This window comes from Calonectris borealis, chromosome 1, assembly GCF_964195595.1.
Source record: "Calonectris borealis chromosome 1, bCalBor7.hap1.2, whole genome shotgun sequence".
NCBI lineage: Eukaryota > Metazoa > Chordata > Aves > Procellariiformes > Procellariidae > Calonectris > Calonectris borealis.
Window position 1 is genome coordinate 61108845 of NC_134312.1, and position 18779 is coordinate 61127623.

Consider the following 18779-nt stretch of genomic DNA (forward strand, 5'->3'; position numbering starts at 1 on the left):
TCAAATTCCTGTGGATAATCCTTTCCTGTCAATACTGCTTAGGTTGGGGTTGGGATGGAGTCCTACAGTTATGAGTAAGGATGGAAAACATAACAAGTGGAGAAAGAATCAGGGTTACCTTGAAACTTTCCATTTTTTTAGTGCTCTGACTTTCAAAGTTCTGATAATGTTTTCTTTTCCCCTCCTTTCTCCCTTTTTACAAAACTTCCCATTAACGTATACATGTCAGGGGGATGCAGAATATGATGTTTAAATATTATTTGCTTTAGAGTAATAATTTGAAGCCACAAGCAAAAACAAGGCTTTAGATGATAGCCACTGCACAGCCACCTGTTTAGAGAGAGCACTGCAAGAAACACGATCTAAAGAAATGAGTTGGCACCCTTGTTAGTGGCAGGTAAAAATGAAACATTGCAGTTCCCAGAGTGTGTTTGGATAGTTCATACTTTGGGCAAAAAACCTTTCCGCCAAGTACTTCCCTCCCCTGGAAACTCAAAACGCTTTGCACAAGGGAGAGGGATCCAACCTGCAAGGTGGTCTGGCTGGGAGCCAGGGAGCCGGGAAGGGCAGCAGGCCACCTCCGAGCCCGGGGAGCCTCGCTCGGACGACCTTTGCGGACTGCTCGAAGTCTATAAATTGAAAACAGTGAAGTCTTAAAGAAAATTTACAATCAGGTGGGAAACTTAGAAGTTATGGAGACACAAGGGTCCTGACCCAGATCCCACTGAAGTCAGTAGCTACACTCCCATTTCCTTTCCTGGTACAAAATCAGGGCCAAAGCACTTCGCCCAAAGCCACACCGAAAACGCGTAATATACCCAGCAATGATTTCCAGTACCTAAAGCTCCAAAAATCCTCTCCTTTCTTTCAAGTGCATCAGAGCTGTTTACCAGAACACCTAATAGCTAACAGATCTTCCCATACTGAGCGAGCCTTTCCTTTTTGAAGTCCCCTTCTCAGGGTCTAGACACAGCGGCGTAAGAACATTATCAAAGGAGGTAGTACAGGCTTGTATGGTTTAAACAAATATGGTTTATGGTGTTGGGGAAGCAGGCTGGGCCTCAGGGCGTATTTACCAGCTATTTCTGTTCAAAAAGTTGCAAACATTAACAATATAGACAGCCCAATGCTCATCATTATGCTCCAGAGTAAACACCTAACTGAGGGACAGCCGTCTTCATGCTATTGTTTTCAGCTGCCTGGAGTTTCAGGCAGAGCAGCTACGCTGGTACACATTCAGCTGATGCCTTCAGAGATCCCATCCCAACCCTCAGAGCTAGAAACAAAAGGGACATTGACCGATTTGAATGTAGTGCCCTGAGTGAATGAAGCTGTTGTTATTCTTACGTCATGCGTATAACGCCATCGCCCAGAGGTTCAAACTCTATCCTAACAGGCGCTGGATGAGAAGACTTATTTAAGGCACCCGTCTACTGGAATGCTCTGGACATCAAACCGCTCTCCCAATGGCATATTTTGTAGGACTGAATGTGGACTTCAAGCACCCCATTCTGATAATTTTTGCCTCACCCCCATACCAGATTTCTAACATCATACATTCAGGTCTGAAGATGGTATTGCTCTTAGCACTTTCATTAAGTATTACACATTCTTAGGATGGTTTCTCAGAGAGGGAAAAAACCCTCAGTTCTGTCTAATGTGTTTAACATTTAAAAATAAGATATGCAAAAATAAGATATGCAAGCTTTTCCATTCAGGAAGGAGATATTTGTATTGCTAAAAAAGGCCCATCTAAGCTTTTGTGAACATGAGAGTGATGGAAGGATAATTAACGTTAGCTGGAGTCTGAATCCTTACAGATAATTAACTGAGGTGATAATAACCTCTTAGACCCATGAAAAATACCACTGTACTTGAATGCGTTCAGTGATCAAACCGCATTACAGCATCCCAGAAGAATGTCACAGCCTTCCAGTGATGGCAGGTTGGTGGCGTGACTGGAAAAAGCCCTGGACCTCTTCCCTAAGTCACTGGGGTTTTAAAGCCGCAGCAGCTGCAGAGGCAGCAGGATGACTCCTCATGGCCTCCTTTGGGTTCAGGGGAATCTCCTTCGATTAAGTCAGGCCAGGGCATCGTAGAGCCTTCGGAGTGTATTATCACACATGCACTTGTGGGTTATCCTGTAACAACAAGGGGAAAAAATGCAGCTGTGGAGCTGTAGGAAGTGAGGGTGCAGGCTACATCTGTCCTTTCTGTCACTGTTCCCTCCCTCCACTGTACAGTCACATGAGAGACCACCTGCCCAAAGGAGCTGCTCAACCAAAGACAGCAGGGACAAAGATGAGGTGTGCTAAAGCAAGGTGGCACACAGCACGGAGATCAACCAGTCTGGGTGGCTGGTGGCAACCACTGCGCCTGCTACATTTTTATAATATTAACTTTTAGCTGTTTCTGCACCTTCCCTTCCCTGTCTTCTGTGGGATCACATCTTTCACGGGATATGATCCGAGGCCCACGGACATTGACAGATTCTTCTCTGTGGATTACCATGGTCATTGGATGAGTTTCGTGTGCAAAGGGGATAGGGGAAAGCGAAGAATTCTGTTACAAATCAAAATTTGCAAGGACCAGATAGAATAGTTATCTACTACTTTCCAGCCTCCAGCCCCCTTACATATTTTCTAGGGTTTGGGGGGCTTAGTTAGTTATAACTTTTTCCAGCGCAAAGAATCTTCTATTTCTTCTGTCTGTTCCTTCATTATAGAGAGGGAATACTTATAATGCGGTTGGCAATAGATAGTGGTATTATTTGTTAAATACAACCCTCAAAAACAGTTTTTGGTTCAGGTCACAGAAGAAAATCAAGGACTTTAAGCATTGCAACTAAGTGCTCCAGAAGTGCTGGCAGCTCCATATTGCAAGACAGAAATCACGTGTTTGAACTTTCTAGAATTAGTGTATTTTTACCAAAGTCCACAGGAATCACCAAGGGTTGGGTGAGGGGTTGTATTTAGAGTTCACTCATTTGTTCATCTGGTTTGGGGGATCACTACTCACATGTAATCTTGCTGTTGTAGTAGAAGCTCTGCAATTACTTTTGGCGGAGAAGTATGTGTCTCATATTAATGTCTTAGGGTTGTGCCCCTTGCAGCACGCATGCTGACTCTCTGCTTAACATGGCTCAGTGATGCAGCTCTTGTGCATGTGAAAGTCTGTCCCCAAACCTCAAACTGCTGGATAAAAGGCTTCCACTATCTAAGAGTCCTACTACATTGTCCTTTGTTCTGATCCTGGTTTGCCTTCACTTGCCTTCACAAAGCTCTTCAGTTTCCTTACGTTTGCTATTTCACATTCATTAGAATTGGTATAATTTACTGCTTTACTTGTAAAATTAATTCAGTAACAGACCTGCTGTTTCAAATGGTTGCACAGAGCTAAATCACTGTTTGTGAAAGTATTTGAGCTATAAAAAGCAGCACATCTATTAAAAAGAGTTTTTGGAGTGCTGTTTATTGTTCCTTTCAATTTCTCTCATGTCACCGTAACAAAAAGTTATCCTCCTCCTGAAGAGCGATGAAATAAATCTAAGTGCTTACAATCTTCACGGCACAATCCAAGTTCAAGACTAAATGTGCTTTCTTGCGTTGGCAAAAGAGAAGCGAACTGAGAAAGGATGCACTGTAGCAAGTGAAGGTCAGTGTTTGCATTTTTGTCTGAACTATTAGAAGCAGCCAGGTGGTTAATACAGCCCTGATTTCAACGTTTCCTGGAAGAAATTTGGAGATAACTTTGTCTCAGAATGATGGCTGAGGCTGGCGATCTGCATTTGATTCCTGCAAAAAGGAATCAAGAATGCAACAAGCAAACACACATCCCCACGTTCTTCGGTGAATCCAGCCGACCTCGATACCGTTGCCTGCAAAAGGGAAGGGAGTTTCAGAGGGTGCAGCCATACCATACCTTCAGTGTGAGCCCAGGCCCGTGTTCAAGTCCAGGCTTCTTTCATGCCTAAACCATTTGGACAAAAGCCCGTGCTCAGGATTGGGGTTTAATACGTATCTGGGCAGAGGAGGCCAGAGGAGCTCCTTTCCTCCCCTCCCTCCCAGTCTGCATCCAGAAAGCAGCAGCAGTGATTTACATGGGGTTTATACGGGCAAGGGGGGCTTGGGGGCTCAGGCTGAAAGCTCGCTCTCCCACCAGCACAGCCAAAACTCCCAGCCCCAATTCAAAGTGCTTACGTCTCTCTGAAGTTTGTACCGAGTAAAGATAAACACATCCTGAAGTGCTTTGTTAATACCACAGGGATGGGCTTGACAGAGGGACCTGGTTTGAGAGAGGAGTTCTGCACGCCAAATGAAAAAAATTAGTCACTAGGTGATTTATTAGTCCCTCTTCAATGATACTTTTGTTTGAAGAGGGCTTCAGTTACCCTCTGCTGACTGGAATTTTTCATTTATGTTGGAGAAGTATTGCTCCTTGACTTGAAAAATGACTTCCAGTGAGCAATAAATGCTGCGGGCCTCATCCTGTGGCTTTGGGCATGACAGCTCACCACCGGTCACTTTGCCACAGGATCCTTGCCATTCTTTCCCTGTTTTCTTTTTCTTGCCTTATGCTTTGCACATGTTTGTAATTACCTTTTTTTTTTTTTTTTTAATTAAAGTTGCCTTGTTACACCTCCCTCTGTTCCAGGCTGTCAGCCATGGGTTTCCCTGTATTTAAGTCCTAGGCATTCCTCGTCAATGCGCTCGCTGAAATGCCTTTACTGCGGGAGAAATCCTTTTCCCACACTGCTTCCAGTACAGTAAGGTAGAGCAAGTCCTTGCAGTTAAGGAAAATTCTCTCTGGGGAAAGATCCTAAATGCAGTGAAAGACTCAAGACCACCAGTTAAACTGCTTTCAAAAACAACGGCAACATTTAAGGTGTGGCTGAAATTCTTCTTGTACATTTTGATCTTAGACATTACATGCACATTTCTGACAATGAAACCTCTGGCTGGCTGTATTTTTGAGTCTCTTTTGCAGTTATGAAGGAAAAAGGTTGGGTGTTTTGGCAGATCTCTAATGCAGGTCCTACCAATAAGTTTATTCAAAATAACTGTTTTCTTTAATATGAGTCCTGATCTTGTGGAGAATCTTACAGCTTCCTGTGCTTCCACCGCAGTATTGCTCTACCTTGTATTAACCCTTGGTAGGGCACTCTGGGGTCTGTCTGTTCTTTCCCTGCCTTCTCCTGCTCCTTTCATTGGGAATATATGTTACAGACAAACACTCCATTTCAAGGCAGTTCAAGTCAGTTTACTCTTTTCAAGGTCAAAATTAAACCCTTTTAAAGTAGGTTTTTTACTTATCAAAGAAACTCGTGCATACTTACAAACAAGAGGAAGACGGCACGTTGTTATGATGCTCTAATGATGTTAAATGTCTAAATGTGAGTCAGCATCTGTGTGGGAGACCTTCCCAGAGCACCCGGGTTCAGCAGGGTGCAGAGCTTGTCACCCTCGTGCCCTGCTCCGGCAGCAGAGGGCAAAGGAAGACTGCGGTGACCTTAGGATGAGAGGAAATACTGAAGCCCCTAATTCTGTGGCTCGGTTTGTTGAGACATGAGAGTCCTTTCTCATCATTCTGGCAGTGTAAATGTACTTTAAAGTTGAAACAAATCCATCATCAGTCAACAACTTGCATTACTTAAGATGTTGTGTAGAACAGGTCTAGTAGTGCCCATTTTGGGCTAAACGTGTTAATTAACTGCCTCTTGCTGCCCCAAATCTCATACTATTCTCAAGCTGGAGCAGAATTTCCCATTTGCTGCCCTAACGATGCATAGGGAGGCTGGCTGCTGTTGACCAGGCTTTCTATGGCGATTGAAGAGATCACGTGAGTAATTCACACACCATTTGCTAAAGTGCAGGTGGATCTCTGAAGAAGAACATTGTCATAGTTTAACCCCAGCTCGCAACTAAGCCCCACACAGCCGCTCACTCCCCCCCGGTGGGATGGGGGAGAGAATCGCAAAAGTAGAAGTGAGAAAACTCATGAGTTGAGATAAAGACAGTTTAATAGATAAAGCAAAAGCCGCGCACGCAAGCAAAACAAAACAAGGAATTCATTCACTGCTTCCCATCGGCAGGCAGGTGTTCAGCCATCGCCAGGAAAGCAGGGCTCCATCACGCGTAACGGTTACTTGGGAAGACAAACAAACGCCATAGCTCCAAATGTCCCCCTCTTCTTTCTTCTCCCCCCAGCTTTATACGCTGATCATGATGTCATACAGTGTGGAATGTCCCTTTGGTCAGTTGGGGTCAGCTGTCCCAGCCATGTCCCCTCCCAAGTTCTTGTGCACCCCCAGCCTCCTCGCTGGTGGAGTGGGGTGAGGAGCAGAAAAAGCCTTGACCCTGTGTAAGCACTGCTCAGCAGTAATTAAAACATCCCTCTATTATCAACACTGTTTCCAGCACAAATCCAAAACATAGCTCCATGCTAGCTACTATGAAGAAAACTAACTCTACCCCAGCCAAAACCAGCACAAACATCGATCATTTTTTCTGAATATTGTGTAATTATAAACATGTACAAGTCTTCCCAAGTATGAGGATATATTGCAGTTATCTTTCTAGCTGAATTTGCCTGTACTGATTTGGACAGATCTCCAACACTCTGATAATATCTTCTGAGAGTGCCTGAAATTCTCCTTACATTTACTTATATCCTTATATAGGATAACGGGAGTTGTGCCTGGGGATTCTTCCACAGCCTCCAGCTCAGCTTCTGCAATAGCAATGAGCAGTACTCAGTCCTGTGGGAATAACAGTGCGTCTTGCTTCCTGCAAGATTTACACTTCAGCTTTGTGCTGAGACTTCTTCAAAGGTGGCCAGGAAGAGCAAGGTTGCCAAACCTCACTGCTACTCTAACGGGATTCAGTCATCCAGTTCCCCGAGGCTGCTGTGAAAATCCCACTCTCAGCTCCATATCTTGCTATTTGCATAATGTTCACACCCCCATGCTGTAGCTTGGCTAGCGTCAGCCCCTAGGAGGCAACTTGTCTTTGGCTGTCTTAAAGAGCTGCAGTTTAGTTGACGTGCCCAAAGAAAACACAGGAAACACATCAGAGTAAAGAAGGAGATCAAGAGAAAATTGGGTAACAACACTCATCCTCAGCATCGCCTTGAAAGAAATGAGTAAGACGTAGATAACAGAAGGAGCAGCCACCAACGAAATAGGTCAGGTTACCAGCGTGAGGCTATTTGGACAGGAATAGCAGTGATTATAGTAGGAATGGTGATCAGATATGCAAAACTTTTGAGATGCAGGTTTAAATTCCCCTGGTCAATGGCATGGCTCCAGATGTTCTCTAGTGTAGCGGGACAGAATTTTTTCCGCTGTAATCCTGCTTTCTCCTCCAGGTTTCACTGACCATAAACTTTTCATTAATGCCCTTAACACGAGGCACAAAATTCTTCAAACTAACACCTGTTGCATCTATTTTTATAAGCCAAGGGACTGATTGGTTCCACAGGGGATTCAAGAATAAAACGTATTTAGTAGCCACAAAGGTTTTCTATTAACTTTATGTTTCTTTTCCTTTCAAAGCTTGGGACTATATAGCCTATATGTGCTGCCAGCCGCTGTTCCTTTTCGACGTAAGCCTCTCTTTGTTTTGCTCCTTTAAACTCAGTGCCAGATTCTGCTCGCACTTGTGCCCGTGTAGATCCAGAATAACTCCTTGGACGCTAATGATGCAATTCCAGGCTCTCCCTGGGGTAACTGAGAATAGGAGCTGGCCCTTGTCGGTTCAAATTTACCCTTGATGCAACTTCACTGAGGGTGAAGGAGCTGCCGTGAGGGTATTTTGGCCTCACCACCCCGTGACACTGATTCCTGCAGGCTGCAAACAGTTGGAGCCTTGTCCAGCCAAACGTGGCGAGTGCAGCGGGTCGCATACCTCTCATGAAGCTCTGGAGCTAACTGGGTCAGCGGAGGCATGACAGTCCACATCAGCTACCGAGTGGCCCGCCTTATTTATGTGAAGGAAGAAAAATATGGGCGGACGCATCCGTCCGAACCTGTAACTGGAAGTGACAGAGGCGAGGGGAGTTCCCCGCTCCACTCTCTCATCAGAGACCCTCGATAATAACCCCCGACGGAGAGATCCTCTTCCTGGGCAGCTGCGGATTTAATTTTGGTCTTTGTCCAGCCCAAGCAGCTCAGATCTCTAAAGAAGTGGATTTTCTATACAATAGGGGTGGGATGCAGCGAAGCGTGAGGAGGAGGCGGGACACCAGGTGTCTATGAATGAGCTAACGAGGAGCCTGAAATGCCTCCGTATCCCTCCCCTGCCCCCTTGTTCTGCCCTTGGACTGTAACACGGAGCAGCACAATGAATCAGTATTAGCCCCGGCGCAGCTGCGAGAGGTCAGGCCCTGCACTTTTGTACGGGCGTCTTTAATTTAGGCTCCTCGGGGACTCATTTTTCAACCGACGAGAGGGCTAATGCTCGAGCTATCGGGGGAAATGACGTCAGTCGGTGAGAGGACAGGCGTCTAAGAAAGGCAGCTCGTACTTTAACCTCTCCTACCACACCCTCGGTGTGATGCTTAGGTAGGCTTTTCTGCCTTGGTTTCTTTTTAGTAGCCTGTATAAAGTCAATAGCCCAAATCCATTTGCCACTTATTTTCAGCAACGCAAAACTTAAGGGAATAGGGAATTGCTTTTGGTGGCATTCAGCGCAAGGTTAAGTCCAGTGAGACAAAGTCTGACAGTAAAAGAGGCAGAGATAGATGTGTGCTTTTTGCTAACTGCATCATATGGAGAATTAAAATTATCTTCATTCTGGTCTGCTCTCCCGACCACTAAATATTAAGCCCTTTTGATCGGCTCTTGATGCTCCACAACGCTGCCTGCTACTTGCACACTATTATTTTCTACCTAGTTTTATTGATGTGACCTGTGTTATTAATCACAAGCTGTTTCCCCAGGGAAAATTAGGTTGTCCAGCCAACCCGCAAGGAAGAGAAGGGATGCCTCATGCACATGGAGCAGGACCCCTCTGTCTCCAGTCTTTGGACAACTATCAAGTAGCATTAATGAACTACTGGAGGGCGCAGCCCTTCCCGGCTGGAATGATGGTGGCTGTGATGGTGGCAGGAGGGAAATGCCGGTGAAGGCAACAGGGCAATCCTCAGCACCAGGAATGGGATACGCGCTAGGTAAAAACATCCACTCTAAGGAGCAGGTACAGGATGTGGGCACTGAAGGCCTGGCTGCATTCTCACTGAGACTAAGGAAATGTGAAGTAAATGTAGAAAAATCAGAGAAAATGCACCTGCAGAAAAAATTAGAGTAAAGTAGGAAAGGAAACAGGCTATGAAAGTTGTTATCTAGCATCTGTGCTGAAAAGCAAAAATAAAAATTTCCATGACTTACACTGGTATAAATTAGTATTATTCCTACCAAAGTAAGTGGAGTTGCACTGGCATACACACAAAGGAAAATGAGGTCTCATAAAGAACAACGGTCTCTGGATTAAATCCATCACTGGTGTAAGCAAATACATTCCACAGACCTCAAAGGAGCCATGCCTGCTTGTACCCATGGTGAATTTGGTTCGCTTTCCCCGGAGGCCTTTTTCCATTTTAAATATAGCATGCACGCAGATGGCCAGAGCTACAATGGGGTGCCCAGCTTTGTTTTAAAACAGGCAGCTTGACTTCAGCTTGAAGGTCGTGACGTGCTCCACTGTGATTACATTTCTAGAGCTATCAGTGAACAATATTTCAACTCCTTGTCTACTTGGGCTTTCAGATCTTCAACATCAACATAAACATAAAAGGATGTTTAATATTGGTGGCTAATATTGACAGGATTCCTAGTATAGCTACTTAAGCAATATGAGCCTGCATGTGTACACACATACATACATGTAGACATTATTGTTTTTATATATATTCATATATATATGCTGCTGTTTATTATACCACGGACACACACACAAATGCATAGAGTTATTATTGATTATAATAATGCCTTGGAAATCAGACACTGCCATGTGTTTTGACTCAATTTATCTACTTTCCCTCAGGGTCATCTCTTCAGGAGCGCTAAATAGTCACCGCTCCCATTGAATGCTCTGGCAGCCATGCATAATCACCTCCTCTGAAAATCACATTTAGCTCTCACAAGCTTGCTTATGATGGGTCCTGGTCTGCTGGTGCTTCTCTTATTTTCAAGTAAAAATATTCCCATTATACATCTGCAGTGTCTTCCTGGAGGATGAGTCCGACAACCATACAGGTGCTGCTGTTCTTGAAATGGGACTCTGCAAAGCTTCACCTCAGGCCCCTTTCAGCTTTGCCTGTCGTGCTAAGAAATGTATTTTTGAAAGCGTCTCTCTGTCATTAGGAATGCTGGGTCTTCCGCTGCTTTTCCAAACAGCGGCACCTCAGGCATCTCTGGCTGTGTTGCAAGTTTGCAGGCAGGCAAACAGAATGGCCACCGAGCACCTGCTTTATTAATTACAGGAGTGTTAGCTGGTACAGAAGAAGGTGGCCTGTTATTCCTCCTGGGGCTCTTTTCACCTGAGCAGCCCCCGTGAAGGGCAGAGACACCTTTGGCCCCCCCGTTCCTGGAGGCAGAAGGGAGCTGATGTTGCTGCGGCACTGCAAAGGGTCAGTGATGAACACAAGCCTCAGTGTCCTCCCTTTTGGCCAGGAAGCAAGTAGGGGTCACTGGCTGAGCCCTAATGATACCTACAATTGATGAATGCAGCAATTAAAGGGGGACGTGATAGCTGAGAGGCGTATTAGACAGTGTGCCTTCCTAAGGGGTAATTACCGCAGATGCAAGGGCTTTGCTCCTGCATTGAAACCCGCTTAAATCAGTTTTACACAGATGTAGCCTGTCGGTCTGGTCCCAGGAGCAGTACTTTTAGTCTTCCCATGAGTCAGATTTGTGGGTTCAAATAAAGCCACAGGACAATACCAGTGTCCCGGGCGATGTAGATGCCCTCTTAAGCTAGATGCTCTTGTGCTCCTGAGGATGCTGTTGGGAGCCGGGTTTCACAAGGGACGTCCCAGGCAATCCCTTTGCCTGCAAGTGTCTTTGTGGCGGGGGTGAGCTCGGGCAGCCAAGCTGTTACAGGCCCCTCTCCATCATAAGAAGACTCAAGACAAAGGAATCCTCCTTGAGTAGCAACCCTGAAGGTAGGGCAGCAACAGCTTATAACATGTCATATGAAAAAGTGTCACTGATCATTTGTCACTGGCACAGGGCAATTTTACACCAGGAGCCTTTCACGGAACGAGGAACCAGATCCTGCCTTCATTTCTGATCACATCCCCTTTCACAGCTATTCAAATCTGATTTAAAAATTCACACAGAATTTTTTTTTCAGGAGAAGAAAAGTAAATTCTGCTGAAAGAGCATTACAAGATCTTGCCTACCCCTGATTCCTGATACCACTTCCCCGTGAAAAATTTGTCAAACAAGGACCTGTCTATCACTTTGTGCCTGTAGCACTCCTAATGCAGCCAGGTCCTGGTCCGCAGCTCAAAACATCTGCTCACCCACAACAACAACAGATAAGGATTACGGTTTTGTCAGTCGTCTTCTGACAGCTTTGAGTGCAACACGGCTAATACTGTCTTCACCTACACTCTGGCTGGCTTCAGTGATGTTAATCCCAATTGACATCCAGGTTTGCATGCCGAAAATCATATTTACCGCTTAAAATACTGTAAAGTAGTTGAAAACGCTGCTGTGCAGCACTGCTGCATGCTTGTTTTGCAGACAAATTTTTTTCTCCAGATGCTCAGCCACTTGGTGGTGCTGCAGAAAGGGTCTGCTTCGCTTTCTAGAGCAAAGCAGGTTTCTTCTCTTTCGTGAACGGTATCCAGAGATCACATTAGATAAAGCTGTGGCGAGAAGCACCTTTCTTCCTCTCTCTTTTCTCATATGAGTATTGCCTTTGCAATGGTCAGGTTGAAATCTTAGAAATCTGGCTATCGTATTTCCCCACCAAATGTGTGTGTAGAGTTACAACCTCAGCTAATTCATTTCCCTCTATCGGATATTTGATCTACACATTTCCAATGGAGCTGAAAATTGCAGGAGAGGAGGTGTCCCGGGAGAATTCACCCATTTAAAAATGAACGTGCCCCACGCCACCTTTTGCTTTCTTTCCCTGATGATCCAATGCTAATTTTTCTTTTTCTCTGGCATTATTCCTCGCAGAGAGCAAACCTTCAGATTGCACATTCAAGAGTTCACGCCGCAGTGACACAGAGCAGAGGATGTGTGTCACTTGGTGCAAAGCCAGCGAGATCCGGGCACCGACCCCCCTTTGGCTCCTTGGAAAACCCCAGGCACGCTCTGTGGGTGCCAGCTGGAGCACAGGGATGAAAGGCGAAAACCTTCCTTTTTATCAAGCCAGGGCAGAAAGGCGATGAAAGCCCTGATGGAGCAAAGTTCTTGAGCTTCACATCTCGATCCTAAGGGGGAAATGCCCACAACAAGCCTGCTGCATCTGCCCCAGCAAGTGAGCGTGGGTTGGGGACCGAGGGAAGGGAACAGAAGCGGGGAGGGATGAGACAGAAGACTTCAGACAGTATCACGGCGAGAGGGGATGAATGTGGAGGGAGAAGATTAGTAATTGCCAGCTGTTTTGCAGCAGCATCTGCTTGATTCTAGGCAGCCTAACTGGTGTCGTCTTCGTAGGCTTCCATGCCAGCAAAGGCTCCTGTGCATGGAGTCCTTGCGGAGATTAGCACAAGCTGAGGTAAAGTGAGAAGGATTTGGCCTTGCTAAAGCAATGGGAACTATGCAGAGGTCACGTTGCTCCTCTTATTAAATTTGAATACTTTTTTCATCTTGGTAACAGACCTTCAAACATGTTCTTTAGAAATGAGTGTCCTGTTCCATTAAAAATAAATCCGTTCCTTTCTTATAACACAATTAGTGTCAGCAAAGCATTCTGCAGATCCTAGAAGATTTATTTTTGTATAATTCTTGGGAGGCAGGAAAGAGTATTCTAGTTCTGGAGGAGAGATAAGGAGACACAAGTTTAAAAGTGTTTTTAGGCCCTGGGCCAGATTTTCTGATTTGCCATAGCTCATGGAGGAGAGGGAGGCATCTCTTCAAGCCTCTGTGGACTTGCTGGAAGGTTAGCATTACCCAAAGCGTTGTGTGCTTTGCACTGATATGGGGAAGCTGGTGGCATCAATGTGTTGCCTTGCTTCTCCTGTAGGATTGTGGCTGCACCTTCTCTTAAGATCTGTGTTGTCTTTTTGGGGTTGTTGAACCGTGACTGTCGGTGGCCTCAGTGTAGGCTGGAGAAGCCTGGGGGTGGCTGTCGTGTGGACCAGCTAGCATCAGCTCTAAAGAAAACGACCTGTCATCTTAGCACAGCAAGAACATCTCTTTCCCACCCCTAAAACCCCCCATCCCAGCCCTGACACTCACCCTGCTGTGGGCCCAGCAATGAGGACGTGGGGCTGTCACTGTCCTCCTGGACGCCAGCGCACGAGCGGGTGGTGTCCTCTGCTCCCCTACACCCGCTATGGGGGTTTCGGAAATTTGCATGCCCTTTATACTGCGTGAGAAGCACAAAGGAAACACAGAGAGCCACGAAACATTCCCCCTCGCAATTCCCTAGCCAGCGAAATGAAATTTTCATGCATAATGAGGCTTTGATCAAGTTTGTGGCCTAGCCAATTTGCTATTGATTTAAAGAGTTGTCTCTGCTAGCAAACAGGCATAAAGGATGGGATTTGAAAAAGATCTAATGGAAAATTATATTTGGTTCTCAGGCATTTATATGCGAACAGATTCATTTTCCATTTAACTGCTTTTTGTAGTTTGCTGCCCCCGATTTCTGGGTATGTCCTTTTCCTGTGGAAGTCGTACTGTATCGTCGTTACACATCCTAAAGCTGTAACAGTCTGTTTACATCTTTCTAATCACTTGCCATAAAACGATTATATTGCCATTAACAGTTTTTATTATTTGACCTAATTTTATTTACAAGTCACAGACAACACTATTTTCTAAAGCCAGGAAGTGGCTGCAGACAAATGAAAAGTAAACAGAATAAAGCTAAAGGAAGCTGGCAGCCTCCGCGCTGAATCTATTTTCTAATTTAGTATTGTTTTGACTTTGACAAGCTAATGATCAGTGAAGGAAAAATGCAGCCAGTCTTACAGCTATGAAGCCATGATGCACACTATGCTGAATTCCAGTATTTCAGTGGGAATTTAGAGGGAGGTGGGAGCGGGAGATGATTTCTCAGGGCCAGATTGCGTCCCCAGCGTGGAGCCTGTGGCAAGGGGTGGAGTTCTCCACCGTTCCCCAAAACACCCCCAGGATGGGAAAGGGCTGCATTTCGGGAAGGCACGGTACAGCCCTTGCTCCTTTTTTGTCTATGGAGGGAAGGAGGTTGCTGGCCAGTCTGCAGCACGTGGAAAGAGGGAATAGAGAGCCACGTTGCCATCTATTCCCCACAGATTTGTCTCCTAACAGGAGTGAGGTGGCACACAATGCCCTTTTCTCCTCTACACTTGAACTGCGTACCCACACTGCCAAGTCAGGGTCATATCCAGGGAAGTGATGCATGTTATCAGTCAAATACAACAAATGCTATTCTTTCTCATGAGGTACGTCATATACCTATCATAACATGGTAGATGTTATGTTCTAAGTGTTGTGGGGTCCATTTTCAGTAACTGGGCAGGATTTGCTGTCATTATCCCAGATATCTGCTGGTCAGTGACAGTCTTGGGGAAATGCTTGTTTAGATGAGTGCATCCAAAGGCATGAATGTCCAGTAACTCACTGATGCCACACGCAGTACGAGTTTTAGCATAACATCTTGTGCTTAACCTTCTCCTTAACCTCTAAGAAATATACATGTTTAAGAAAAAATATATACTTATATGTCTTCTTTACTCCCTATATTATTGGAGTAGCCTTACCCTTGCATTTCCAAGAAAACTGGTTATGCATCCAATAGCTGCGTGAAAAGAGCTATACAATCTAGACACAGATCCGCAGACCTCAACATCAAAACAAACATCTCGTGCAAAACATACTTTTGGTTTTCTTCATCATAGGCGTCGGCGCAATGAACACCACACAAAAGCCACAACCAAGGCGAAAACACCACTCCTTAGAGGATCTACCCAGTGGCTGTGATATCTCCATGCGATCGGAGTGGGCAGGAAATCCCAGAGTCCTGGAGGGATGTGTCTGCCCCATCTCATCCGTGAGTCATCCAGGATGAAGGGGTCAAAATAGCAAAAGTTCACGCTTCCCCATTATGTTCCCATACAAACATCTCTGAGCGAAGGCCCCTGCAGCGCGCAGCTCCCCGGCGCGGGCCGGCAGCCCCCGGCAGATGCCCCCGAGCCTGTCAGCACCTCGGCTGCGTTTCACTTCCCCCTTCTCTGCTCCGGCTGCCGCCCGGCCCCAACCCAACCGGCGGCCGCACAACTCCACACTTTTCCGCCACAACCCACAGCCACCGCCGAAGTCTGCCCGCGTTTGCCAGCTAAGGGCTTGGGGTTGCAGCGCCGAAAGCCGAGGTTAAGACATCTCGCTTGCATGCACCGTTGTGCTGGGGGAGCTGGGGCCAGAGGCATTGCGAAATGGTGGCTGGGGGACGATCGCTCTCGGTGATGCTTCGGAGAAGCCGTGTGTGTTTAAGCTACTCCGAGAGCGGTTGTTCCACGTGTGGGAGCCGGCGGAGGGCAAAATGGGCCGGGCGGAGATCCAGCTGCCTACACGTGGCCTAATGTGCTGATGGTTGAAAGTGATGCAGCCAGTCAGCCTCTCAAAATAAGGGCAAAAAAAGAGAGACGGCGGAAGGGAGGCAACCAAAGGCAAAGAAGGGAAGTGATGAGAGGAGGGGAGAACGCTGCTGAGTGACTTAATTACTTTTTTCACTTCTGTTTTGCTGTTTGCATTGATGAGATGTGCAATCCAGCAACCGTAGCCCACCGCAACTCCCTGCTCACGATAATGAAGCTGCAATGTTGGTTTTCTTTATTACAGCTGGCTGATGTATGTGGACTTTAATCCCGAAAGGATTAATGTGCAAGGGGAGAAAGGGGGGCTGGTAGTTTGGGTTGTATGGCTCATTTAATTAATAAAAATAATATATAAATAACAAAATAAACACACCATCACAGAGTTTTACTGAAAGAATATCTAAGCTGAGCGAGAAATAGGAAAGCAACAGAAGAAGAAGGAATTGTGTGCTCTCAATCCTTCTGGAAACCCTGCAACAGAAGAGACCCCGAGCCTCAGCCCCTACATTTCCGTTTTCTCTCCTGTGCGGTTGGGGTTGTTTCTCCTCACTTCTCAGCGGTGCTGAGTGCCCTAGTTTAGCAATAGCGGTGAGGAGCTCAGGTATCACGCACAATTGTTGAGTGCAGAAAAGCAGATCTTACCTGGATAAAATCATGTGACATAAGCATACAGGCACACACATGCAAATGTAAATATGTAAATGAACTTTCAGATCTGGAGATGTAAATTCAGCAGGTGATTGGTATCCTCTGTGCTATGGATATTCCAATAAAACATACCAAGCAGTAGAAGAAATAACCAGTATTACAGGAAAAAATGGTAACACGTTCATTGTCTAAATTCTCAGTGAAAGCCACTGAAACAAAGGCTTGAGGCTCGGAAATGGAATTTTAAAAGATGTTTTATGGACATACGGCTCCTCTCCTATTGAAAGTCTTACACTCTTATAAAGAACCCCAGCCTAAATTCCAGAGTCCTCTCCTAACAGACATTACAAGTATTCCTCAGTTTCTTCATGGCCCATAAAGATCTGTAATGGGTCCAGGATCTGGATTCAGAGGGGTTAACTCCGCCTAAGTCTCTCTATTTCCTATTGCACGGACATCTCAAGAGGCCTAGAGGCAATCAAATAACAAGAGGAGATATATGAATTTAGATGGAATTTACAACCTCTGAATCTGGGCCCTAGATCCAGATCCAAGGTGTGGGTATTCATTACTTGATTGACGTATTGTTTTAATAGTGACCTGACATCTGTGGGATGTTGCAAACACGACACACCTCAAAAGACCACGACTTGTCAAAGTTTTTTATGTGGCTCACTACAGAGAAAATCAGCGTTACAGTCTTAATCCTGAACTTGCATGACTCCTGTAATTTTCATAAAGCATGCAATTTCAAGGATTGGATGTGGTCTGCCAGGGCAAATAATATGCAGATACCTGCTGCAGGAAACAGATGGATGCCAGCCATCTCTGCCAGCCACCTCTTTCTGAAGGATAATCCCCATCATTGAGTGGGACACATCAACATGCTTTCACTTCATCAGAACAAAAAGCTCTCTCTGAGCAGGTACTGAGAGAGGCATACAGAGGAGAAAGTTCAATTGAAGGTTTCGCCTGCCAGCATCTTCCAAATATTTGCAGTTATATTATCTTTAGATTTGCAGACTGGACAATGCTGAGCACTTCAGCTTGGTCCAGCAGATGCATATGCCTATACTTACCTTGGTCACCAAGCACAAGCAGTCAAAGCAACTCAACTGACTTTAAGACTATGGTTATGTGTTTCTCCACATACAGACTAGAGCTCAGCAGAGAGAACTGAAACCTAAGAGAGCAGCACATTAGTATCGGAGAATACAGGTCCGTTGCATCCAGGAATCCCTTTAGTACTCATTTCTCCTCTTTCCTCTATCTTACGCTGTAGGGAACAGTCAAAGAAGGTATTCCTGCTCTCCAACAGGCCCCTGGGAGCCCACCTTTGTAAGGGTGGTAACAACACTGTTGAACACTTTCCCAACACTGAAGAGTGCTTATGAGCAAAAAGTCTGTTTGTGTACAAATGATACCGTCTCACCAAGTTAAGCTGCAATATATGTAATTGTTGCACAGAAAGTACCTGGCCTCAGTTTGTAAAATAAGTATTTGTAGCAAGTATCTTTGAAATCCAGTGTTTATTTTTTTATTTAGCTAAATACATGGAATGAATTAACATCAGCTCTATGAATCTTATGTTTCATTGCAGGTGTGGTAGACTTTCTGAGGAGATGTAAACATTTGACTGAGACCTATTAAGCCAGTAGTTTTTTATCCTGAGTGTCTCTATGCCAGATAACAAGTCAGTTGTGCCATTTTGAAAGTTCATAGCAAAAATTAATCCTAAAAATGTACTGAGTTTTATGATAAATTTATATTGCCCTAACATGTTGCAATCTTTTAAGCTTGTTTTCCAACTCACACTGACTTCAGGAAGGTAAGCCCGCTGAAACCAGTGGCTTTATTGTTGTTACTGTTGTATAGGTTATCTGTATAGGTTAGATTTGGTACAACATATCCTCCAATACTGTTCTGCAAATTAGAGCCTAATCCCATTTCAGAAGTCTGCTGATTTCAATGGGAGGATAATTCCTTTTTGTGAATAAGGAAAAGCATTTACCTAGCAGTCTACAAGTTCTTCAAGGGGGCAGCCGAGGGGGGGGTGCTGATCTCCTCTCTCTGGTGACCAGCGACAGGACACGAGGAAATGGAATGAAGCTGTAGCAGGGGAAGTTCAGACTGGACATTAGAGAAAGGTTCTTCACTGGGAGGGTGGTCGGTCACCCGAACAGGCTCCCCCGGGAAGTGGTCATGGCACCAAGCCTGTCAGAGTTCAAGGAGCGTCTGGACAATGCTCTTAGTGATATGGTTTAATTTTAGGTAGTCCTGTGAGGAGCAGGGAGTTGGACCCGATGATCCTTATGGGTCCTTTCCAACTTGAGATATTCTATGATTCTATGGTTCTATAAAATAGTACTGTC